Raw genomic sequence first — 27307 nt, forward strand, 5'->3', positions numbered from 1 at the left:
TGGCTTGTTCTTGCAAAGGTCCAACAGTGAATCCACATCAATGTTGAATGGATTTCACACCAATTTCCAAACAGGATGATGGAATGATGAAAAGTTTCCAGCTCAAAGTCAGCTCTTCGAAAGCTGAACTTTCTCCATGAAATCCCTGACTGCATCATAGTGGGCAATGATGTTTCTGTTCCTTCCTTGCAGCTTGACAATGAGGTTGTTGGTAGCATCAGCAACATCCACAAGTTAAGCCAGTAAAAGATGAAATATTTTGTCTGTGGAAGCATTATACAATTTTTCATTTTTCTGAACCCGGTGAAAAATTTCCACCTCATCCTTGAGTACTCATAGTTGGCTCAGCATATTTCTTTTTGAGAGCCAGCAGACTTCCATCTGAAAAAAGAGAGCTTAATGATCAGGTCCCAAATCTGCAGAAAAAAAAAAAGAGCCGCAGAAAGCCTTGTATTTAATGTTCACATCTTCTCAAAACGTACTGCTTTGATTGCCAAATTCAGCAAATTACACAGGTCATCTGGAGGAGTCTTAGCAACCAAGGTTTATTTGTGGATGATTCAGTGAGTCCCAGTTATGCCTTGATTCTTTTCTTTGACCGATGTAATGAATTCATAGCAAGAACCAAGCATCACTGGGGCACCATCAGTTCAAACATTAACTAGCTTTTTCCATGAAAGACCATTTTCTACAAAAAAGTCAGAAACTGATGCAAACATGTTCAAAGTCTTTGATGTGGTCTCCAATGCTTTTGAGAAAAGTATTTATTCTTTCACACCTCCATCATCCACAAATAGAGAAGCAAGTGACTGCATTGAGCTTCGTTGGTGGAATCGCTACTGAATTAAAGAAAAAACAGAAAAAAAACTTATATCTTTTCCTAAACTTGGCTTTTTAATGTCCTCTGCAAATTCATCACTTCATCAAATTCATCAACTTCACAGTGTTATCAGAGACTGAATTTTTGATAGCTTTCTCTAGATTTTTACATCAATCACAATATTTACAGCGTTCAACAAGCACAATTTCACAAGTGTCTCACCAATCATGCAAGGATTATTTGCTTTGGTGATGAGCAGTCACAGCTTGTAAGATGCTTCCACAAGTTTATCCATCTCCTGATGAAAAGCTCTTGATGTCCAGCTTCATGCATTTCAAGCACTGAAGTTTATCATCAAAAAACTCTTTGGGCTTATCTTTCAATACTTGTGGTTTGTCTTCATATGTTGCTCCAGCGAGGTCTCATGGCATCGTTGCTGTGAACTACATGGCGTACTAAACACTGAGGGAGATCATTCCCCCAACTTCCACTTTTTGTTTTTGTTTGTGATGGTGAAGCCAAACTTGATATACTTTTCATTAAACATCATTTTCTTTTTCACAGACATTTCTACAAAAATAAAAATAATTTCTTTGGGCCTTCAATATATCAGAAAAAAATTCAGCCTCTCAACTCATGGAAATAGAATAAAATACCATCAATAAATGCATTCAAATACAAAGACCAATACATATAGAAAGATGAATAGTAATTTTGGCAACACAAACTTATGTTCTAAATTTAATGTTTATCTATGTTTAATTAAATCTGTTAAAAATGATTGAAAAACATTACACACATGAAGAGAAATATGGCAAACTGTTATTTGCTTATAAGCACTAGTTCAAATTTAAAAAGAATAGAATTTAACTTCTGTTGGAAGAAAAAACAAACAACACAGGCACTTTCTTTTCAGTGAATATCAGCAAACTGAGCAGAACACATGGCTTGATGAGCATGTGAATTATTTTACAAGAAAGCAAATGAAAGGTGGAGAACTTTGGCTTTTGTAGAAATAGCTACAATACAAAGAAGTTAGCTTTAAACGCTTCGGCTCCCCTTTGCTAAAAATAATTCTCTTTCTTTGTTTAAGGACACAGGCTGTGGCCTTTCAGAGGGACTATGGTAATGTGGCATTTCAGAATATGCCAATGAGGCTCTGCCATGAATATGCAGCACCTCATTAGCATAATGGCAGCTGCGCACACTTTGAAACTGTTGGTTTCAAAACGCACTCCACCTCTATAACACCCTGATTTCAAAAGCCCCTTCCTCACATCTGGTTTTGGGAATAAGAGAATTTTGAACTCAGGGGGCTGTTTCGAAAGGCCTCTTGCTAGTTGGGCAGCATGCATTTTGAAACCGGTGGTTTCGAAGTGCATGTGGCTGCCATTGTGCTAATGAGGTGCTCCATATTCATAACAGCACTTCATTAGCATATTCTGAAGGACCATACTGCTGCTAGTGTGGCCACAGCTTCGGGGAGGCTGTGGGGTGCTTTTTATTTTCTTCATTTGGAGATGAATAATGCTGACAAATGTTGAACTCTAATCACTTTTTTTTTAATGTGGAATGGATTAACAATTCTGATTGGTGCTTGAGGAAGATACGATTAAATGTCTCAAAATATAGGATGCCCAAATTTGATTTTGGGGACTAGACTGAAGATGGTAAATTGGGCCCAGAAGATGAAATTTGTAGGATCTTTTGAGCACATGAAAAAAAGAGTACAACAGTTGTTTATAAATGCAATTTTCTCCTCCCACATCTTAAATATAATTGTAACTGCCAGGTCACCTCTAAAACAAGAATATCAGATTGCTACTCCCTGAATATAACATTATATGGAAATATTGAAAGGATCCAACTAAGCACATTAGTAGCAGAGAAACTTAGATGCTAGTCTATGAGGGTTCCCAAACAGAATAAATCACATTTTCAGGAGAATGGAAGAACATATATTTTGATCCATAAAAATAACTAATTAGTGACCCCAGAAAACAAACCAAGCTGAATAAATACATGCTAAAATTAGTAACACGCTAACATCTTGCCCATTTCCTGGGGCAACATTCAACTGACAAATGATGTGATGTTTAATGACAGACAAATTTATATCTCTTTTACCCTTTAAATTCTGTCTACTGAGAAAATTTGCAGTTCCATCCCAGTGAGTCTGCTAAAGAAAAGATATTGTTTCTGCTTTAGAATAGGTAAGAGAGTGTGATCGATACTGTAGATAAAAAGTCCTAAACTGAGGGCAAACCTGGATATAATATTCTGAGTACAAAAGAAGTAATGGGAGGCATTATACAGGTTGGTCTCGGTCATTTCCTTTTCTGTAGCATCAGGTGCCTTTTTTTAAATGATGCTTGTCTCCCCGCCCCCTACCCCGTCAAACATGAACTTTAAAGAACAGTTACCTCAAGTCACATTCTCCCTGAACAGTAATTCTCAGAAAACATTATTTTAATCTAATAGCAGATCATCCAAGAATGGAAGGAGCTAACAAGAATAGAAACAAATAGACAAACTTCTGCTAACCATTGTTTGGACTATTTTAATTACTTTGCCCACTGATGTCCATCTTCCAGACACCATCATCACTGTTACCTGCGTTATCTCTTTTCCCTTCCAGGGTCTACTCAAAGTGAATCAGTGACACTTACGACAAGGGTGGGATTCACTGTGAATGTAGTTCACTAAAATTACAGTTTGATCTTCTGTCTCCTGCTGTATGCTGTTCTCAGTTTCCACCATAAGTTAAAAATCAGAACTGTGAGCATTTATATGTGGATTATATTGTTGATATTACTAACCTGCCAAAGTCTGATTCCCCACTGGCTGTGTCTACACTACCACCTTCCTTTGAAGGAAGGATGATAATTAGGGTGTTGGGAGTTTACGAATGAAGTGGTGCCATGAATAGGCAGCACTTCATTAAGCAAATTCCACCCCGTGGCAACTCTGAAGTTTTAAACTTCGAAGTACCGGCACACGTCTAGCCATGGCTCACCCGCTGCTACTTGGAAGTGCCGGGGCAACTTCAAAGTCCCCTTACTCCTCAAAATTAGCTATAAGTTTGAATTGCAGGAAGGAGAGCTGAGATTGAACATTAGAAAAACTGTTTTAACTATCAGGGTAGTAAAGCACTGGAGCAAATTGCTTAAGGAGATTGTGAATTCTCCATCATTGAAGATTTTTAAGACCAGGTTAGACAAACACCTGTCAGGGATGATCTAAATGGTGATTGGTCCTGTTATGAGAGCAAGGAATTGGACTTGATCACCTCTTAAGATTCCTTCTAGTTCTAGTATTCCATAATTCTGTGTTTTTACCTGTAGGCCTTCTCACTATTGCTTCATTCTATGCATTCAGGCACCAAAAATCCCACTGCAATGCTCAAACAGGAAGAGGCAGGTGTTCCTGCATCAAACTGTTCTTCAGGGAACAGAACTTTTCCTCTGTGAAAACAGCATTCCCTGTAACTTTCAGTTCTGTGGGTAGGATAATAACCAGGATGCAGAAAATGCTCCCCTACACACTCATACCGTGTTCAAGAGGCCTTTTGATTTGCACAGCTATCTGCCTCCTTTCAGGTGTGTAACAATCACTGAGCAGAGGCTGGTCTGACGTGGGGCTCACTTATGCTCCCCATTGAAACTTTTCCACTGTGGATAAATGAACTGGAACATACAGTTAAGGGGGAATTGAATTCTCCTCATACTAGGTGAATACCCTAACCTCCAGACTTGGGTGGGGGGTAATTCTGATATTTATGCTTTTTTTCTCTTTTTTAACCTAATGACTCCTTAAGTATGTGTCCAAAGTAAGCCAGGTTTCTAAAGGGTAGATTGAGGCAACCCTACTCTCCCACCCCTATGAGTATTATTGCAGCTTAAGGGCCAAGACTCTTTCTGGAAAGGTGGCTAATGCCAGTTCCAATTCCTCCTCCTGCTCAGCTAGAGGGAGCAAGTTGAACTGGGGCTCTCCTACATGTCAGCTTTTACCTAGGCTATGTCTACACTAATGTGATATGTCGACAGAGATTTTTTTAAAAAAAATACCTTATGCATTAGGGAAAAGTCTCGAGAAAACACTGTGTATAACAGGATGAAAGGATTCCCAGTAAGCACAAATCCTGAATGAAACAGGAACTTTAAAAGTATTTGCTAGACCTTCAAAAGATGTTATGTCTTTTAAATAATACTTACATCTTAGACAGCCTTAGTAAAGCATATTTATGGCAATAAACTTTTCAAAGAATGAAACAATTTCTATATCATCCAAGACATAAAACCTAATACAAATGAAGAAGCCAGAATTGACTCAGTTATGCCCTTTAAATAGAAAACAAAAGGAATATGGTTCATGCAGAATGTAGACAATTTATTTCACAGTAAGAATATACTTTGAAATAGCTGTTGGATCAGGCACTGTCCATTTTGCAGTTTTTTATAATTATTGTAATAATAATAATTACTGTACATTTGGGAAAAATGAGTAAGGATTATTAATTGTCAACTGGTTTTCACATGTAACAGTTCACAACTAAGGTAAACTTCTCAGAGTGCGTTGGGGATTTATTCTCTGAATAGTAGGCACCTAAATCTAAAATTTAGACCCTCATCCCGTCCCCAGCTGGCCAGTTAACTCTAGAGGTGCCTAAAGTCTCTCATGCAAGTACATTTCTGCAAGAGGGCATGGTCAGATCTAAGTCCTGATGCCACAGTGCTACTTGGAACCAAGCATTTGCCTGAGCCCCGGAAAGGGAACACTACCTGGTTTACACACCTAGTCCCAGGACTGGGTTCACTGTTGTGAATCTTGAGAAGAAATTAAGAGTCCCCCTCTGGCCAGCAGTTTCCTCCCACTGTCTTCAGAGTTCCCTACTGGCCAGCTCAGTTGACTCTCCACACAGCTTGATGGTTATTTTGAATTCCAATTTAGGTGCTTATTTCTTCTCATGCCATATATGAGACATGTGGGTGCCTGACACAGGGATTTGGATTTCGCTAGGCAGTAAGGTGATTAAAGTTAGGGCTGGTAATTCTGAGCCTAGGCCCTCTTTGTGAATCTAGCTGATGTAGACACTTAGGGCTAGCCTATACTTAAAAGGCTACATCAGCACAGCTGTGCTGCTATGGCATTTTAAGAATAGGCACTACCTATGCCACTGGAAGGATTCTTCTGCCAGCATAGAAGATTTCCCACCTCTCCAAGATGTTGTAGGTAGGCTGATGGAAGAATTCTTCTGTTCATTTAGCAACAGTATCTGTACAGAGACTTAGGTCAGTTTAACGATGCTTCACAGGGATGTGGATTTTTCATATCCTGACCAACATAGTTTCACCAACCTTATTTTCTAGTGCAGACCAAGCTCCAGGCTGTATCTACATGGCTCTGTCAGTCAGACCACAAGGTTGAGCATTGCAGCATGCAGTACTATGCCATCTACACTAGCAAGCTCTTTTGAAATATTTTTTGAAAGAAGGGTCTCATTCAAAATATCCAGCACAGCATCTACACACAAAAAGTGTTCTTTCAAAATTAAATCAAAAGAATGTGGCACTCCTTTCATAAGTGCTCTTTCACTCCCTTTTCAGGAAGAATGCCTTATTTTGAAAGCTTCTTTCAAAAGAAAATGTGTGTGGACACTCTGAGGCCCCTTTTTTTTGAAAGAGCAGAGCTCATAGAACCTGATTTTTCAATCCTTGGCCCATTCTTTTGAAAGAGTGGGGGCTGTGCGGATACTCTTTTGAAAGAGCAGGTCACACTTTTGCTATGTGGCACCTTACAGAGTTACAAATCTTTTGGAGCATAAGCTTTCGTAAGGAAAAGACCCACTTTGTCAGATGCATCTGATGAAGCGGCTCTTTGTCCGTGAAAGCTTATGCTCCAAAATATCTTTTAGTCTATAAACTGCCACAGAACTTCTTGTTGATTTTGAAGATGCAGACTAACTCAGCTACCCCTGTGATACATGTCACTCTTTTGATCTGCTTTTTTGTGTGTGGATGCACTCTCTCAAAAGACGTCCTTTTAGAAGGTATCTTCCAGAAGGACTTCTTTCAAAAGATCACTGTACTGTACACATAGCCTTAGTGCCTGTTTTTATTACATTTCTTCAGAGTCTCTCCGTCATTTTTTCTTTTTTTCTGATAGCAAGAGAAAGTTTGTAAATGTTCCTGTAAATTAGTCATGATATCCTGTAAATATTCCTAGAGCTAGAATGTGCTATCTTTACTTATGTCAGTGAGCGCTTATTCGCACAACTGGTCCCTCTGACATGAGTAAGGGTTGAAGAAGTCTGGCCCATAGTGTTTATTGTTCTTCAAATCTGACCTGAATTAAGTATTAACAACATACTGGGGTTTTCAGAAATGTTTTTTGGCCATCATATGGTATTAAAGTAGATATAGGTGGAACGTCCAAGTGAAAAACTCTGCTGCCGTGTTAAGGATTCTTAAATACAAATTTAGACTTAAATTTCATTAACAGTACCCCTACTTGACTATCCCTACACAAAAATCCCTCATGCTTCTAAAATGGAGGTTTTGCCTTCTGTCATTATTTATACCATTTTAAATGGGGACGCTGTCTTTAGTCTTTCATTTTCTCTATTGGCAATGGTTTGCAGTTCTCATCAGTTCTCCAAGCTTCCGAGAGTATTCCTGTGCCTATGAATGGTGGCTTGGAACTTCCCTTTGAGCCAATCAGCATTTATAGACTGTCCAGAAGAACTGCAGCAGAGCAATGGAACATGGTACTGCCTCTAGAATTTCAGCTCTTGACCTACTGTGAAGCTCTGAGATTCTGCCACTCAGTTATATCATGTTGACAACTCTCTTTTATATGTACCAGGTGTATTAGTAAAAGTAGTGACCAACACATGAACTACTGAGTTATATGCAGGTTCATAATGCATTTTCTTCTTAAATCTTAGTTCTACAAGCTTTACCTACATGTTCCAGGTGATTTAATTGGCAGTAAGTACAGTATTGTGCTCCTGTAAATTTTTGCTGTTATGTTGCATTATGTTACTTATGTGGCATCTTGTATACTGATGTGACATAAAATGTGATTTAATTAAATATGACAGTTACAACTAAGGAGGCAACTCACCTTGAATTAGACACTCACTGGATATCAGATCTAATTGGCTGAGTTTTAGAGGATTGGGTATCTGTGAACAGCAGGCTCTTTGGGGTATTCATAGTGATCTGTGAATAGTGATGACTTTCTTCCTACATCCTTTGAGGGCATTCATGGTGAACTCACTGATATTCTCAACATATCTATTAGCCTGGATACCTGTGGGTTTAGAAAACAGAGATAATAAGTAAATGAACATCAGTAAAAACCATCAGATCTCTGGACTTGATGGAATGCCCCCTGAGCATTCAGAAAAGAGTTGAAAAATAAAATTAGCTAACTGAAATGATCATGGAACGTTTCATAAATACAAGCAAGCCATCATAAGTAATGCTTTTTTGTGCTGGAACTTGCTGGTACTAAGTACCAGCACCCCAACAGCCCAAGCCATGGGATTGGCTTGAGGGAGGGGTCAGGAGACTGAGTACAAGCTCCTTCTTTTTGCTAAAAGGTCACTGCTCATGAATATAAAAAAAAAGAAAAAAAAAAGAAAAAAGAAAAAATATGCTGTTACATTCTCTGGTACTGGCTTGCAGTACAAAAAGGCTGGGAATCAGACTGGAGTTCTATTTCCAGCTCCACATGTAAACCACTATGGGACTTTGGAGAGGTCATTTCCCTTCTCTTCACTTAAATGTTCTCACCTGTAAGACAGGAAATGATAATTAGCCTCAGTAAAACTCTCCTGGATGTAAATAATTGCTGAGTGTTATCTGAATCCAAACTTTCTGTCTGAATCAAGTGTATGGGAAGATCTACACAGCACAGTTATTTTGAAGTAAGATGTTATTTCCAAATAAGTATGCTAGCATCTACACCATGCAACTGTTATTTCAAAATAAATTCATAATAGTGGTTGACATTTCAAAATAGGTAAATCTCATTTCAGGAGGGGTGTGTCGACACTTGCATTCCTCTTTTAAAAGAGGCACGCAAATTAGATAAATTGAAAATGCAAATGATATAAATTTGCATATTCGACACCTCATTTCCATATCTTAATTTCAAAAGAGCTTCTTTCAAAAGAAGAAAGCCAGTGTAGACTTCCCATTTAATAAAGGGAAGAAGGATTCTTTCGAAGATGGGTTTACTTTCGAAACAGCAGTGCCTACACTGGCTTTCTTCTTTAGAAAGAAGCTCTCTCGAAATCAGAATATGCAAATGAGGTGTTGAATGTGCAAATGTATATCATTTGCATTTTCTGTTTGCCTCATTTACATACCTCTTTTGAAAGAGGAATGCAAGTGTAGACACACCCGAGGAATAGAACCTATTTCAAAATAGCTATTTCAAAATATGTACTGCTAAGACAGGGAATAGAGCCTATTTCAAAATAAGCTAGAGAGCATCCAATGGCTCTATGTATGTATGTTGTATGTATGGCTGTGTCTACACATGCCATTCCCTTTCAGAAGGGGAATATTAATGAGGCACTTCAGAACAGGTTAATGAGGCACTGATATGCATATTCAGCACCTCATTAGAATAATGGCAGCCAGTCACTCTTCAAAAGTACCACTTTTGAAATGCAGGCTGGCTGTATAGACATGAGTGCTTTGAAATAAACCCCATACTTCAAAATTCCCTTATTCCAAATTCATTTTGGGAATAAGGGAATTTCAAAGTGTGGGGTTGATTTCAAAGCTCCCATGCCTATTCAGCTAGTCTGTATTCCGAAAAAAGCACTTTCAAAGAATGACTGGGTGCCATTATGCTAATGAAGTGCTGAATATGCTTGTCAGTGCCTAATTAATCTGTTCTGAAGTGCCTCATTAACATGTCTCTTCCGAAAGTTAGGAGCATGCGTAGACATGGCCTATATAGATGAAGTATTTCAAAATAGCTAAGTGCAGCTGCAGTGGTCTAGGTACCACTGCATGGGACAGTTAGCCACACATAGGTGTGGAGGGGTTACTCTATTTCTAAATACATTTTTTTGTGTAGCAGTGTGATTTTGAAATAAGCTATTTTGGAACACACACACACACACACACTTCAGAATAGTTTAGAGAAATAAGAGAGGAAAGATCTTCAAGTTTTAACAATCATATCGACATTGAAATCACCTGGGGGTTGGGAGGGAAGTAAAAATGAACTATGCTGTCATTGTTCTGGACTTGTATTCTCCCTCCGTTACCCCACCTCCTTATTAGTGCCACTCTCTGATAATAAAACAATTCAACCTCCAAGTACAAAGCTAAATACATTGACAGCTTTCAGGGCTGCTTCCTATGCAGAGCCATGACAGGGGGTTGAAGATCAGTGAGTTCACAGGCTTTACTGTGCAATCCTAGAGGGGCTTGATTGCCAGATTTCAGGTCTCTTACAAAGAAGTCAATGCAGCGATCATATTTTTTTCCTCTTCAGCTACAGCTCCTTCACATGCTGCTCTCACGTTACCCTCAATATCCCTCTCCCTAATGGCTCCCTGCTTGAGTTTCCCTAGTGACTGTTTACATGGCCTCCGGCTTTGCTTTTCTATAACAGGTTCACTGAGCCCACCACAGAAGGTCATGTCCTTGGGAGGAATTGTCTCTTTTTTATCCGTTTGAGTCTAGACCTTTGAGAGCAAAACATGAGCCTAACAGAGCAAGGGAAGTTTGCAGGCATAACTCTCCTTTTCTCTCTCCTGCCTTTATTGAGACTAAAGAGCTTTGTTAAATAATAATAAAACTATATGGGGAATGGTGAAAAAAACAAAAAAATCTCTGTGGAATTAGAATTGCTATTGTATCTTTGTGGCACATGGCAATTACATTTTGCTTTCATATCTTAAACTATTACCATGCTTTTATTCTTATGCTATCTCCTATCCATATTACAAGTATTATAAACAAATTGTTTATGCATCCAAAAGCTTTTAAAAATCAAGACCGCCCAGTAAATTTCCTTTGTCTATGTATCTCCCCATTGCCCATACCAAATAGATCTCAGTGCCAGATGGAACCTGGACAACTATCTTCATTTTAATAATTACATTTGTATTATCATGTGATAATGGGATGAGTGGAAAAAATCACAATATATGTTGTAAAGAAATTCACGAAAGTGAATTATATTAAATATAATTTGTGGTGATGGACAAATCCTTTTTTGGTTTAATCTAAAACTCTTTGAATTGAGGAGCTCAGAAGAAAATTTTTTGAGCTCAATATTTTAAGTCAAATGCTTGTTCACATTAACACAAGGAATATAAATACAAATGCTACAGGATTTGTATTAACCATCTTTTTAAAAAAACAGTACTGCTATTCAGCTGCAAAGAATAGAAGCACTGTACCTGCCAGACATTTGGCACTAAGGAGAGAGGTATCACAAATCATGTTACAGGCTAATGCCTGGACAGTGGAGTGAGGAAATATTACAGACCCACTGGAGATTAGAGACGTCAGTTTTGTTCTATTCAATCTCATATCAACCATTTAAACAGCAAGAAAACAAGTTTCATATTGGCAAGTTATTAATATTCTATATGTTCATTTTAAAAATCCAACAGTGGCCTTGTTAACTAATATTCTGAATGGACCAGATTCTACAGCTGTTCAGAATATTCCTCTCTTAAGGCACTAGCAGCAACATTTCCTTGTATTTGTCCATCTGAGAATTCCATCCCACCCTTCCCTCAGTATCCAGTCTTTGGGCACATTTGGTGGGCAAAGACTGTGTATAGACTTCCTTGTTCTTCAGCAATTGGTGCCTGGTATTTGCTCCTTTGCATACAGTACCCATCTGATTGCAGGGTATTGGATCGTTGGGGCTGATATAACTTGTGCCAAACCAATAAAGAACATATGTTCTTCCAGAGGTGTAGTTTCTCCCTGATGTATTTCCCCATTGCCCGTGTCAAATAGATCTCAGTGCTGGATAGAACTTGGACAACTATCTTCATTTTAAAAATTACATTTGTATTAACATGAGATAATGTGATGAGTGGAAAAAATCACTATATATGTTGTAAAGAAATTGACATAACTTAGGCAAACATTAAGAAACTACAAAGCTGCATTCTTCACTTGTTGCTCAGCTAAAATACCCTTCCAATCTGTGGCAGGTGGCTACCTGTAGGTTGCAGGGACTGGATCCCATTGGGGATCAGGGACATAGGCAGGCGTAAGGGAGGATCCACTGAAAACACGATCCCCAAATTAATTGGGTGGCAACTAAAAACAAAACAGAGATGGGTGTGGAGGTCTTAGGGCTAAAATAAGGGAGCCAGAGGGGAATACTGAGTAGAGAGCTCAGGACAGCACCCACTGCTTCTCAAAGGTGTCGAAGGAGCCCGTGGATGCTGCCCAGAGGAACTCTGCCTTGATTCATGATCAGCCTGGGGAACGGAAATAGGCCCCACAGTCGCAGTCCCCCTTCAGCCAGCCTCCTGTCCCTGATCTTCTAGATGGACACCTTTGTTGTGGCCAGTGGGAGGCTGACAAGGAGGTTCAGTGACTTTGTGGGGCCATGGATGCAGTGTGCCAGGATCATAAGGTACAGGGAAAAGTGCAGCCAGAACCTCAGCAAAAGGTTCTGGGGGACATGGAAGAGGGGCTTCAACCTGGCACACTCAAGGTAGATGTGTGCCAGTCTCCCTCATGCCACAGAATGAGCAGGTATCCAGAATGGGACTGAACTGTACCAAGTACATGTCCATGCTCACCGCCCCATGAAGGATCCTCCAACTGAGGTCCCCAGAAGGCTGTGGGACCAGGGGTGGAGAATAGGCTGGCCCATGGGGGCTCCCACCCTCTGATGGTAACAGGAGATCCCACCACTTGTGCTCTGGGTGTGACACAAGTGTGGGGAAGTAGAGTGTGTGATGCATAAGCATGTACAGATGACATCTAGGTGCGATTTGAAAAGAGACTGGCTGCAAGGTGTGCAGCTGTCTAGGGTGGTGAGGTGAAGGAGGCTGGGATGGCTCGCAAGGCCGAGGGCCCACACAGAGGTCTGGAGGGCCATGGATGAGAGGGGGGTGAGGTGAACCCTCTTGCAGGACCCGGCTAAGGTAGTCTCAAACAGCGGGCAGTAAAATGGCCGTTAACTCCTGGAGAACACACCAGGAAGTGCGAAGGGTGGAGAGCCCCATGCACTAGGCAAACACCTGGGACTCCATCCAATCTCCCTGGTTATAGTCCAGGAGGTCTCCAGTCCTGTGATTCTGCCCAGACTCAACCTCCAGCTCACCACAGGGGCCTCTGCCACCTGCACTCAAAAGTACAGGTTGTGTAACAGGTGCTCCGTGATGAGATCTTCCTCCTGCGGTGGCCCCCAAGGACCTAGCACCTGAAAGCAGCTGCCGGGTGCAGAGGAGGTCCTGGTAGGAGGCCAGGAGCTTCGAAAGGTCTCATGATCTCTAAAGAGAGATAAAGGAGCTGCTGGTCATATTGGAGCCCACGGAAGTGGCAGAAGAAAGCTTGAGACAGCATGCTCCATGCTGGACAACCTGCACTGTCACTATAAATTAGCCCCTCAATAGCCACCTCAAAATGTGAGCTGGGCACCGGCTCAGAAAGATGACCAGCTGCAGACTCACTGGGCTGGGGCTCCAGAGCAGAGGGAATGGCATCCTGCACAACTGCTGCCGTGGTCTCAGCCACCCTTAGCTGATGGTCAATGGCCTGGGGTCCAGCGGGGTGTGTGGGGACAGGACTGCTAGTTCTCCTGGACACCTTGCACAGCACATCTGCCCCATCATCAGGCAAGGTGCTGCGCCTAGTAGGCGCACCCTGTTTCTTCCGCTTCCCACACTCCTGTACCCAGCCCTCTGAGGAAGTTGGCTGCGTGGCAGAGGAGACGCCAGGGGACAAGGGCAGTGGTGAAAGAGGGAAGGAAAAGGATGGGATAGTGAGGGAAGGGAGTGACCCACCCTGGGGTGGGTCCTGTTTATGTCGGGTCACCAGCCCTGCCACCCTCTCCTCTGAGCAGGCCCAGCTACAGTGCCTGCTCAGGCATCAGCATCTGCACACTTGCTCCAGTCCAGGTGGTATCGCCCCTTGGGGAAGGAGAAAGGGCGGTCCCAGGGCTTGAAGCAATGGGGTTGCCAGCAATGGTATGGCTTACTCCCTCCCTGGTGTCAGGGGTCCTGGGCTTCTCCTCATGCCGGGCCAGGGGGCAGTCCTCTTGGATGTGCATTTTCACCCAACAAACGAAACACTGGGCCTCCCACAAGGTATAATACATGATGGGGCACCAGAAAAGTCCCCTCCAGGGCGACCCCACCTCATGCCACCACGAGCAGCAGTTGATTTTGTGCTTGCCAGCAAAAGGAGAGAATGTGGAGGGTGAGGTCTTTACAGCCCAGAGGGAGGGGGCTCAGGACCAACAACAGCCTCCCCAAGGTGGTGAGGAATGGCAGAAGAGCATAATTGGGGAAGAAGGCAGGGACAGAAGAGAACATCATCCACACACCCAGCTCCACCCAGCTCTTCTAGCTGCTCAAGGGGCACATAAACCACCCCCTTCCCCACCAGGCCCCTCTCCACCGTCTCCTGGAGTGGACAGGCAGCAAAGCTAATCTATGGTAAGGAGAATGGGTGGGTCTGTCTGCCACCCCAACAGCCCCCCTCCCGTGCCACAGGAACCAACCCAAAACAGGTCCTGTGGCAGGCCCCAGCCTGTAATACAGACTGCAGGAACCTGAAAGAAGGCAGATATTCCAGATCCTATTAGGGTAACTGAGGAGTAGGCAGGCGCCTTTCTGTTCCCCGAGTAAGCCTAATCAGGACAGGCAGCTGGGGCCCCATTAGGATCTGGGGCCTCAGCAGCCATAGCTGAGTCTAATCAGCACACATGGACGGATGAGGCCTGTGGACTTCCTATAGAAAGCCTCCCCACCCTGCAGGCTGCAGAGCGGAAGGAGTTGGAAGGATCAGAGCAGAGAAAAGAAAGGAAAGGAAAGGAAAGGAAAGGAAAGGAAAGGAAAGTACCACAGGAAAGTGGTGGGCAAAGTGGCCCAGGATGAGGTCACTACATTGAGAAAGGGGCAAGAGCCCAGCCAGCTGTTTCTTGTCTTCTTAGGGACCCTGGGCCAGAGTCCAGGGTAGAGGATGGGTCTGGACCCCCCCCCCCACTTCCCCAGAGGTCCACCTTGCTGGAGCTGGCAAAGACTTGCAAGGGGGCCTGTTTTATTCCCATTCTGGACTTGCCCATTATGAGAATGACTGACTAAGTGGAGACCCCTGCCTCTGGAAAGACCTGGGCGGTTAAGGGGTTACCTTGAGTCTCTGAGGCACAACAGGGAACAGCCAGGAAGTACAGGGACACCCGGGGGTTTACAGGGGAGTCTGTCACAAATCTTCAGCAATACCCATAATATTTGGCCTATGGTATTTTACTGCTGCTTAGTTACATACTGTAATTCCTCTAAATTTCCTTTGCTGTAGGGACTGGGACTTTGTTAGTGCTGGCCAACTACATAAAAGCTATGAATGTTTCTTTATGCTATACACAAAAGGGCTGACTACAATTTCCTACTTAAATAAAAAGGGGACATACAGACAAGTATCATCAGCCTGTAGGCACTACTTCAGTACTCATAAAATAACCATTTGGAGCTTGCTATTCTAAATCTCAAATAGGATTCTATCTTTTAAAAAAAGTTTTAATTAATTTAGAAGAAAATTAATATTTTTACTATTTCTGTCCAAATGGTAACATCATCTTCGTGCTCTTGCTGATGCCTCTGAGCAATGTTAAACTATTTCACAGATATCTGCCATGTACATGGTTTTGCACTGAAAGTAACGACCAAATCTAAGCATTTACCTGTAGCTTGTTTAGAATATATTGGACTTATCTACATTTGCTCCCAACTTCCAAGGGGGCATGGTAATCAGTACCATGGGAGATTACTAATTAAGTGCTGCGGTGAATACGCAGAACTTCATTAGGCTAATTCTTCCCTGTGGCAACTTTGAAGTGTCAAACTTCGAAGTGTCGGCATGCGTGTAGCCATGGGCACTTTGAAGTGCCGGTGCTACTTCGAAGTACATTTACTCCTTGAAAGTCTGGGAAGCAAAGGCACTTCAAAGTAGGGTGGGCACTTCAAAGTGCCTATACCTACATGTATGCCCGCACTTTGAAATTTGACGTGGTGGAGAATTAGGCTAATGAAGTGCTGCACATTCACTACAGCACTTCATTAGTAATCTCCTGTGGCCCTGATAACCATCCCCCTTCGATGATGGGAGCAAGTGTAGACCCAGCCATTGCAAAAATTCATCCAGAGACTGATGAAACCTGAGCTACAGCTTTTTCTAAATAGATCAAAGCAGATTTATTTTATTTTATTTTTGACAGAATTATCCTTGTGGCTAAAGTCTCCTGACTTTCAAACTGAATTTCTCTTGATATGTGGGGGATTGTTGGGGAAAAAAATCCTGGAAAAAGTTAAGCAAGTTAAACTGAGTATCATGTATCCAAAAACAACAAAAACCAAAACAAAATCCAAGAATATGGAGCTTAATTTTGATTTCAATTCAGAATGTTCTGGAACATATTAGCAACATAGTTTATTTACAGTGGAGCCATAATTCTTCACTTATGCCCATAAAAGAAATATGTTTAATGTCCTTTTGTCCATGTAAGGGGCTTGCAACTCCACTGCATGTTACTATGTGGAAGACAATGGACACAAAGTGGCCTCTAGTTTTGCCCTCTTTTGGTCATTGGAACAGAAATATGCATTTTAATAGAGGTGTTATCACCACTTGCTGCAGAAGTTCTTTCTGTCAATGGGTCTCAAGTTATTAAAACCATAAAACTTCTTGAGGAGATGCCTTGAATTTTAAAGATTCTTCTTTAACCAACAGGACTGAGAAATATCAAATATACTATAATGCAATAGTAAGCAAAGTCCTTTGATAGTGCACCACACAACTTATTTGAATGGCTTATATTAAAATGTTATTTAAATCTGCAGAAAGTCATTAAAAACAAAGTCAGAAGTTCACCAGTATTGCCAGTCTATCCATTCTGAACATATTAACTTCCTTCCTTTTTTTTCAAATGATTTCAGGATTTCTATCCTACAGTCACGCTTTTTAATATTCTCAGATCAAGAAAAGCAACTCACTAACTAAGGTGAATTAAACACAGTAAGAACTGTATATTGATCTTACCAGTATAGGTCAGAAAAGCAACTCAGCAATTTTCTGCCTCTTCCACTCTTAATACATAGTGTGTTCTGGGAATATGAGGGGTTTCAACTCTATCTCTCAATAATTTTAATCATGCAATCTTAGCAGACAGCACATCAACAAATAAATAGCATGTATACCATCTATAAATTAAATTAATGCCAGCACAAAACTGACATTTCAATCCCCATGTAGAGGATGGTTTGTCTCTTGCATCCTACTTTGCAATTTGATATGGTACCTGTGAAATAGAAGCATGTGAAGCCTTACAGCACAAAATTGCAAAGGAAGTTTTGCTGACTTTATTTGGTTTGCATACTCCTTCTTGGTCTGATTTACACCAATTTGTTGCAAACACAGGTCCTTTAAGAATGCTCATTTGCACACTAAATGCCATGGCTATGGCTACACTACTGATTTTTTCTTTTTTGACAAAAGTGGAGTTTTGTTGACAAAACTCACCACACGCCCAAACAGAAAATGTGTTTCATTGTCAGCCTGTTGGCAAAACCCAGCACTTCCGCCAACAAACTTCTGCTCCTCCCAAATGAGAAAGAGCACCTTTGTTGACACATTGTCAACAAAAATAGCTGTTTGGGTGCTCTTGGGGGTGGGCCTTCTGTTGACAGACAGGGCTTCCCAGATGCTGGGCAGCACTATCTGCTGTGCTTCTGGTTGGCTGTTTAGTCGAGAGAGCAGGCAGGCAGTCCATCTGCACTGTTGTCAGAGGAGATTGTTCTTTTTAATCCTCTTTAGTGTATACCTGCACTCTGTTGACATGTCTTACCTGAAAATCTCTTCCGACAAAGTAGTCTGTGAACGGATGTGTCTAGTGTAGCCATAGCCCATGTTTGTGTGAATTAAAACTCTTTCTTGAATGTTTGGATGGACAGAAAACAAAAGAAAGGGTTTCATCACAAACTTGGAATTTGAGGCTTCTTACATATGTCAATCTCAGCCCAGATTCATGAATCGCAGTACTTTTTAGTGAACCTGGGCGGAGATGAAGGTTTGTAAGAAAACCTGAAAACTTTTAGATTCCTTTATGAAATTATAAAAGTTGGTGGTAGAAAAATGGAAAAGCTTCCATGGTGGAGATTGACTGTGGTCTGTCTTCACAGGTGTGTGTGTGTGTGTGTGTGTATATATATATATATATATATATATATATATATATATATATATATATATAGGCACACCAGCAGTTCAGCCCTTGTAGGCTTCTACATGTGCTGCTTCTTCCAGAAGAGGCACAGTAAGGAGCTATCTGGAAGATGCAAATTTTCCAAGCATCATTCGCATAGGGACACATGGTTCTGCATCCAGAAGAATCTCTTCCAGACTCCAAAGTACACGTGAAGATGCGTGGCCTGCAGGGATTTTCTGGAGTGAAACCCTCCTCTGGAAGCCCCCTCTTCCCCAAAATTTTGAGGAAGAAGGGGCTTCCAGAAGGAGGGTTTCCTTCTGAAAGATCCCCATGGGCCATACTTCTGCACGTGTACTTTGGAGTCTGGAAGAGCTTCTTCTGGACTCTGAACCACATGCCCATATGCTAATGAGGCATGGACAATTTGCATCTGCTGGTTAGCTCATTACTGTGCTACTTCTGGAAGAAGCAGCATATGTAGACACAACCTTAGGGTGTGCCTCCACAGCTAAATTAGTTTGGAATAATGGCCACTATTCCAAAATAACTTTGTGGGCATCTACACAGCAAAAATAATATTTTGAAATAATGTTGAAATAGAAAGTGGCTTATTTCAAATTCTGAGAATCTCATTCTATGACAAATAGCATCTATTCTGCAATAGATATGGTCTGTATAGCTATAGTGCTTCAAGGGGCTGTAATCTGAAATAAGCCCTGTTGTGTGTGGATGTTCTATTTTGAAATAACTGAGCACTATTTTGATATGCATTTTGGCCTTGTCTACATACGCTCCTCCCTTTTGGAAGGGGCATATTATTGCAGCACTTTGGAACAGGTTAATGAGGCACTGACATGAATATTCAGCGCTGCTTTAGCATAATGGCAACCAGTTGCACTTCAAAAGTGCTGTTTTTGAAACACAGAGGCTATGGCTACACTAGCACACTACGTCGAAGTAGCCTATTTCAAAGGAAGAACATCAAAACAGGCTACTTCGATGCATATCATCTACACATCCTCCAGGGTGAAGTAGCGATGGTGAACGTCGAAAGGAGATGTCCCGGAAGGAAATGCGGAGCATCCACACCCACAGGTGCACCCCGTTGAAATAAGAGGCAAGGAAAGCCCGTGGACTGGGTCACAGACTGGATTAGCCCTTAAGGGGCAACGGCAAGCCTCTCCTTTAAAGGGCCCCTCCCAGACACACCTGGCTTGCACAGCATGAGGTCTGCAGAGCGATAGCCACACTCTCGGAGACCGATGCACAGCAGCTATGGACTCCCAGCAGCAGCAGAAGCAGCAGCAGTTGGAAGCCCTCCACGTAGTCTCCCTGGGAGCAAGTGCCCTGCTAGGTGCTGCACAGGAGCCCTCTCAGGGGGCCAACAGGGATGCCCCTGACCACCAGGCTCCCCTCTTCCTTCCCCACTGGGTGCTCCACCACCTGTGGATCTACCTTACCAGCTCCGAGTGGTGGGAGCAGCTGGTCATGGGGGACTGGGACGACAACCAGTGGCTATGGAACTTCCGCATGCTCCGTCAGACCTTCCTGGAGCTCTGCCAGTGGCTCATCCCCACACTGAGGCACTAGGACACATGCATGCAGAATGCCCTCCCCGTTGAGAAGAGGGTCTCAATAGCTGTCTGGAAGCTGGCCACTCCAGACAGCTACCGCTCCATGGGACACTAGTTTGGAGTGGGAAAGGCCACGGAAGGGGCAGTCATCATGGCGGTAAAGAGGCCTGAGCATGCATCCACTGGGGGGAGTGGGGAAACAGGGATGGGGGCCCAGGTGTGGGGCTGGGGAGGGAGGGGCAGGGCAGGGGGGTACCCGTGGAGGTGCCCGAGAGGAGCCTGGGGGGAGGGGCCTGGGGCACCCTGCACACCCTCATGGGTACTTGTGTTCCCTCCCAACAGGTGGTCCATGCTCTCAGTGCCATACTGCTGCTGAGGGTCCTCTGACTTGGGATCCTGGATGCAGCCATCACCGGATTTGCAGCCATAGGGTTCCCAAACTGCTTCAGGGCCCTGGGTGGGACCCACATCCCCATGCCCCAGACCACAGCGGGGGAAGATACATCAACCGCAGGGGCTATCACTCCATGGTCCTGCAGGCCATGGTGGACAGCCTGGGCCACTTCCAGGATGTCTACATGGGCTGGGCCGGCTGCACACATGACACCCATGTCTTCTGGAACTCAGGCCTGTGCTGCTGGCTGGAGGCAGAGACCTACATCCCCCTGAGGGAGATCCCTCTGGGGGACACTACTGTGCCCCTCTGCCTCATGGTGGATGCGGCCTACCTGCTCCAGCTCTGGCTCATGCGCCTGTATACGGGCCACTCAATGCCAGCCAGAAGCAGTTCAACGTCTGCCAGGTGGTGGAGAGGACCTTCGGCCACCTGAAGGGCCGCTGGTGGTGCCTTCTTGCCCACCAGGATGTCAGCCTCCAGAACATCCCCTAGGTTGTGGGAACATGCTGCATGCTCCACAACATTGTCGAGAGCAAGGAGAAAGCCTTCATCCAGGGGTGGGCAGTTGATGCTGGCCCGGGCTTCCCCCAGCTGTCTGCCACACCCAGTTGCCAGGCCTACCGCGAGGGAGTACAGGTCCGTGAGGCCCTGTGGGCCCATTTTGATCAGGGAGACCCCTGAGGACCTCTTTGGCCTTCCCCGGAGGGCCCCCACAACACCATCCACACTGCCTACACACTGCCTCCGTACCATCCCCTCAACAAGCGTGTCTCAGGTTCTTTGGAATATCAAACTGTGAATTATTGAAAAATGGTAACTGTGTTATGTGCACAACCAAAACTGCAACCAATATTCAAAGGAGGACAACTATATACACGGGGAACAACTATACACAAGGGGGACAACTATACATACATATATAGTATGTGTGTGTGTATATATCTATATCTATATCTATATATATAGATATATAGATATAGATATATATATAAAAGGGGGCCCAGCAGCTAGGTCAGCTGTCGGCCCATCAGTGTGGGGTGGGTGTAGTGGGTACGGGTTGCCACCCTCCCTTGTCTGTGGTCCCCAGTGCAGCCAGCTGGGGGCTGGGAGCACCGGCAGGTATGGCTGGGTTGCCTCCACCGGCTGGTCTTCAGCCCCGGTGGGCTCTGGTCCTGGAGGGCTGGCAGGCAGCACAGCAAGCGATGTAGCAGGTGGGGTGGCTGGCGGCCAGGCAGGTGGCGTGGTGGGGGGTGAGGCAGGTGGGGGGGGCATCGGGTGAAGAAGTGGGGAGGGCAGCATGGGGGACAGCAGCGGGTGGGAGCCAGGCGATAGCCTCCCCGGTCGACCCGGCCAAGTCCCGGAATAGGTCCATGAATTCCTGCCACGCCACCCAGTGCTGAGCAGACTCCTCCCGGTCAAAATGGAGTCTTTCCTTGGTCACCTCCGTCTGCTGCCGGAGAGCCGCCAGGAGCTGTGGGTACATGGGGGGCCATCCCCTGCATCCGGCAGTGGCATGACCGTCCAGCTGGCCTTGGGGGAATCCCTGGCCACTATCGGTTGCTGACCTCCAGTGGGCTCTCGGGGACCATGGAGGGTACCTGGCTGCCTGGGGCCTTGGATGGTGCAGCTGCAGAGAGTGAGAGAGACAGGGGAAGGCTGTTAGTACTGTGCCCTGCCTGTGGTCCATTCCTCCCACCCCCACCTGGGTGCTGGGTCTCCATCCCCGTCGGTGGGTGTGATGTCCCTGTTGGGTTTCCCCATTGCATGGTCCGCCCTGCCCCTGGGGTTAGGGCAAAATGCTGTCCATGGGTGTGGGTGCTGACTGGCATTGATGGCCATGCCGCCATCCTGGGACCATGCTGTGTTTCGGCAGTTGCAGGTCGGGGTCCACTGGGGGTGGGGTGTGAGGCTCCCAGTCATGTCTGGTGCTCCCACCCCATGGCCTGTGGGTGTGTGCCCTGTGGGATACATACCCAACCATCCATTGCCGTGGTCTGGGGAACCCTGGTGGATGAACACCCGGCTGGTGCTCTGGGATGGGAGGTCTATGAGGAGACTCCCCTCCTCACTGCTGGACCCCTTCTCTGCCATCCCAAGATGGGGCGGGGTGTCCTCAGGCAGGGCTTGGGGTGCGGGGCTTGCCTCCGGGCTGTACTCCAGCTCCAAGGCCTGCTGGGGCTTGTCGGCCACGGTGGCAAGGGTGGCTGGGGGGGAGGAGGTGTCCCGGGGGCCAAGGATGGCCCTGAGCTCCCTGTAATAGGGGCAAGCGGTGGGGGTGGACCCAGACCGGCTGGCCGAGTCCCAGGCCTGGGCATAACCCTGCCACACCTGCCCCACCTTGCTCCGGACGTGATCTGGCGTATAGGCAGGGTGACTCTGGGTGGCCAGGGTCACCAGCCAGTCGGGCAAATGCTTCTGCATTCCGCTGCTTGCTCCCCATCACATGGAGCACCTCCTTCTAACCCCAGAGCCCCAGCAGTTCTCGGACCCCACCCACAGCACCATAAGCAGCAGCCTCCTCCCCGGTGCCAAATAATGGGAATGTCCCAGGAGCACAGGCATTTGTGACCTGTATACTGGCCCCTGATGCACAGGGATCCTGCAGTGCTTCAGCTACTGGGCTGACCGCTGCCCCCCTTGCCCCCCTCCCCAATGGGCTAGTGGTCCACCAGGGGCATGCAGCCACAACAGCATCCGCACAAGGGTAGTTGGTGTGTTGGGTGTAGCCTGGACCTCCCCCCCACACACACTCGCGTGGTTTGAGGCTTTGTCCAAACAGGCAGGTGCTGCCCCTCATCTGTGGACATGTCCAAGAGCTGAGCTCCTTGGTGGTGTGTCTGGAATAAGGCAATCGCCCACATGGCTGGCTTGCTTTCAGCCATGGCTGGGACAGGCAGCAACCCCTTCCAAGGCCCTGGGACTCAAGTGGCCCCCTATGCTGGCAGCAGGCTGGCACCCCTGCTGGGTCCAGGTGGGACACACTGCCTTCAGCATGGTTGCACGCACTGGAACTACAGGATGGGGTCCTAAGCAAGCCAGCCTGGGGTGAGACTTTGTCCCCTACCCCACACCCTGGGGTGTGTGACCTATGGAGTACTCACAAGAAGGCCTCTCAAAGAAGTCTCGAGACGCCCTGGAGGTCATCTCCTGTAGGGGCCCGAGTCCACGGCAATGATGACCTGGACTTGGGCTCTGGCTGTGCCCCTGGCAGGGTCCTCAGCTCCTCCTGCTCAGGTGGCAGTAGCGGAAGGGGTACCTCCTATGATATTTCAATGGCTGCTGTGCTGTGGGCACTGTCCTAGTCCCCCTAGAGCTAGTGCAGCTCTGTATAGAAAGGGCAGGTGGCCATCCTTGCCCTTGACCTGCACTGTACATCCCAGGTATGCATGTATCCCTGCCTGAGCTCCTTGATCTTGGCCTGCACCTGCTCCAAGGTGTGGGATGGGTGTCTTCAGTGAATTAGGGCTGCAGCAAGGCTAGGTTGGTACCCCTACTGTCAACAGAACATGTTTTTAGTGTGGACGCTCCACCTTTGACGCTCTGGCAGGGGGGATTTTAGAGAAAGAGCCACATGGTTAAAAACATTTAAAAAACAGACCCCAAAGAGAAACTGCAGAGCTGTAATTCATTTGCAAATTTAACACCATCAACCAAGAATTGAACAGAGACTGGGAATGGTTGGTCAGTTACACTAGTAGTTTCTTCTCTCTTGATGGTCACACCTCCTCGTTAGCTACTGATAATGGACCACATCCTCCCTGACTGAATGGACCAGGTTTCTCCTCTCTTGATGTTCACAAGTCCACATTAGCTGCTGATAATGGGCCACATACTCTGTGACTGAATTGACCTTGTCAACTCTGACCCTCCTCTTGACTGGGACTCCCTCCTCTCCCTGACCTTATAAATTTAGAACTTCCTCTGGAATCCCCACTCATGCAGTTGATGAAGCAGGGCTTTTCCTGCCAAAGATTATGCTCCAAAATATCTGTTAGTCTACAAGGTGCCTCAGGACTTCTTGTTGTTTATGGTTCAAAACATTTAAGGTAGAATGCCTGCAGCGTTACTGAATAGGATCACTTGCAACAAAACACTTGCTCCTGTCAATTTTGACTTATTTGTTACAGGAAAGATTTTCCACAGACAAACCAGTGAGTTCTGTTTTTCACAGGAATTCCTTCTAACCATGTATTTGATTGTCATAAATTTCCTCTTAATATAGGTATAACAACAGTTAAATGGAGTCAATCCATCTGGGGGCGTGCCCCCATCTGCCCAGTGTGAGGTTGATATGAACCATGACAGATGCTGAGATTCCCTGATGAGCCCCCATCATTCTTTATGGTTGACCTTTCCTCCTAAGCATAGTCAGAAGACTTGAAAATTCCTCTATGGTAGCCTGCAGTACATGTCCTTCCTCCACCCCAGCCAACCCCAACTAAGCTGGAATGCCTCCTTTTATCTGTCCCCTCTACCTAGTGCGTGCACAGCAGCGGCAAAAGTGCATAGTTGCCTGCACCCACAGCAATTGGATAGCCCCATCACACCCATCCCATGCCCTAGCAAATGTCCACCTTAACACAGTCAGCATGAGTATAGAGAGGCATCATTTTTTTCCCCAATAGTATGGGCTAGATTTCTTTCTAGATCTGTGAGAACATGATTAGGTGCAGTTATCAGATGGGATTCTGGAAAGCATCTATGTTCCCTAGAGAGTGCAAATCTGATTCTGGGACTTGCACTCCTGTGTCACAGAGACACCTGAAAATCCCATCCTTGTAGTCCTACTACATCCCTAATTAGAGGCCTAGCTGCCCAAACTATTCCAGGTGATCGTAGTTTAAGACAGCTTGTCATTCTTGATACAGAAATAACTTCTGATGTTGTGTTGTTGTTTTTCTTTTGTTTTGGTCTTTGTGAATATATGAGAGGAAGAAGGGAGACTGTCAGCCAAGACTTCTCTATTTTGGAGAGTCTTCCTGGAAGAGGGATGAAGACAAAATATATAAAACCCTAAATATAATAATGAAAATGTTTAGATTAACGTAGAATCAGAAAATACTAGAACTGGAAGGGACCTGAAGAGGTCATCAAGTCCACTCCCCTGCCCTCACAACAGGGACCAAGCACAATGTAGATCTTCCCTGACCTGCTCTTAAATAGCTCCATAGATGGAGATGCCACAACCTTCCTAGGCCATTTATTCCAATCCTTAACTATCGTGACAGGAGGTTTTCCCTAAAGTCCAATCTAAACCTCCCTTGCTGAAGTTTAAACCCATTGCTTCTTGTCCTGCCCTCAGAATTGAAGGAGAATATTTTTTCTCCCTCCTCCATTGAATAACCTTTCAGACATTTGAAAGCTGTTTTTATGTCCCCTCTCAATCTTCTTTCCCAAACTAAACAGATCTAATTCTTTCAGTCATCCCCCATAGATTATGTTTTCTAGGCTTTTAATAATTTCTGTTGCTCTTTTCTGCACCTTCTCCAATTTCTCCACAATTTTTCATGAAATGTGATGCCCAGAACTGGACACGATATCCCAGATGAGCTCTAATCATCTCAGATGATGAAACCTTGGCTAATATTGGCCAGTGGCACTACTCAGATGAGTAACTGCTCACTGTCGTGATTAAGGGATACATAAACTGGACTGGTGATACTGAGACAAGCTTTTAGAATACCTCAGTAGCTACGTCTACACGTGAAGCCTACATCGAAGTAGCTTATTTCGATGTAGCGACATCGAAATAGGCTATTTTGATGAATAACATCTACACATCCTCCAGGGCTGGCAACGTCGACGTTCAACATCAACATTGGGCAGCACCACATCGAAATATGTGCTGCGAGGGAACGTCTACATGCCACAGTAGCACACATCAAAATAAGGGTGCCAGGCACAGCTGCAGACAGGGTCACAGGGAGGACTCAACAGCCAGCCGCTCCCTTAAAGGGCCCCTCCCAGACACAGTTGCACTAAACAACACGAGATCCACAGAGCCGACAACTGGTTGCAGACCCTGTGCCTGCAGCATGGATCCCCAGCTGCCGCAGCAGCAGCCAGAAGCCCTGGGCTAAGGGCTGCTGCACACGGTGACCATAGAGCCCCGCAGGGGCTGGAGAGAGAGAGTCTCTCAACCCCTCAGCTGATGGCCACCATGGCGGACCCTGCTATTTCGATGGTGCGGGACGCGGATCGTCTCCATGTGCCCTACTTCGACGTTCAACTTCGAAGTACTGCGCTATTCCCATCCCCTCATGGGGTTAGCGACTTCAACGTCTCGCCGCCTAACGTCGATGTTAACATCAAAATAGCGCCCAACACGTGTAGCCGTGATGGGCGCTATTTCGAAGTTAGTGCCGCTATTTCGAAGTAGCATGCACGTGTAGACACGGCTAGTGAGTGCTAGCTTGCTCCTGAGTACTCCCATTGATTTCAATGTAAGGCTATTAGAATCAGTCCCAGGATGAAAATGCTGAAGCGGTATGTGCAGTGGAAATTACTAGTAAAATACATTATTTTCATAAATCCAAAAAACGCTAATAATTTCAAAGCCATAAAAATAAAGCTCAGTAGGTGATATTCTTAGAAAAGTTCGTTTATTATTTCTTTATTTTCCGTCTTGCAAAATCCATCATTAATCTTCATATCTTATAACATGCTAATCTTAGCATGCATTTATGGACCCCAGTTATGAACATAAAATTATACTGCTGGATGAATCAAATTTGCAGACTTCTGCACATTATGCATCATATTTTCTGGAATTTAGATGAAGAATCATATTGTTCACTCAGTTCAGTGAACAAAAGGAATGCATAAAATGGCCTAGAATCCAAGAAAGCTTGCAGCGCATTTTTGAAACATATTATCTGCTTCAACAAATGTCATTCTGCTTAGTTTTTGACTCAGTGTTGTCAGCTGAGGATTAAGCTATCCAAACTACAGGACTGGAAAGAAATAATTAAAGCTTCCTTACACTAAACTTGCTATGTAATCTTTAATTTGTGAAATGCTAAATATTAGCCTTTTCCTTGATCACTACCATTAATGGTTTCCCAGTGGAGAAAGTTCTGCTCT

This window comes from Carettochelys insculpta, chromosome 1 (assembly GCF_033958435.1).
Source record: "Carettochelys insculpta isolate YL-2023 chromosome 1, ASM3395843v1, whole genome shotgun sequence".
NCBI lineage: Eukaryota > Metazoa > Chordata > Testudines > Carettochelyidae > Carettochelys > Carettochelys insculpta.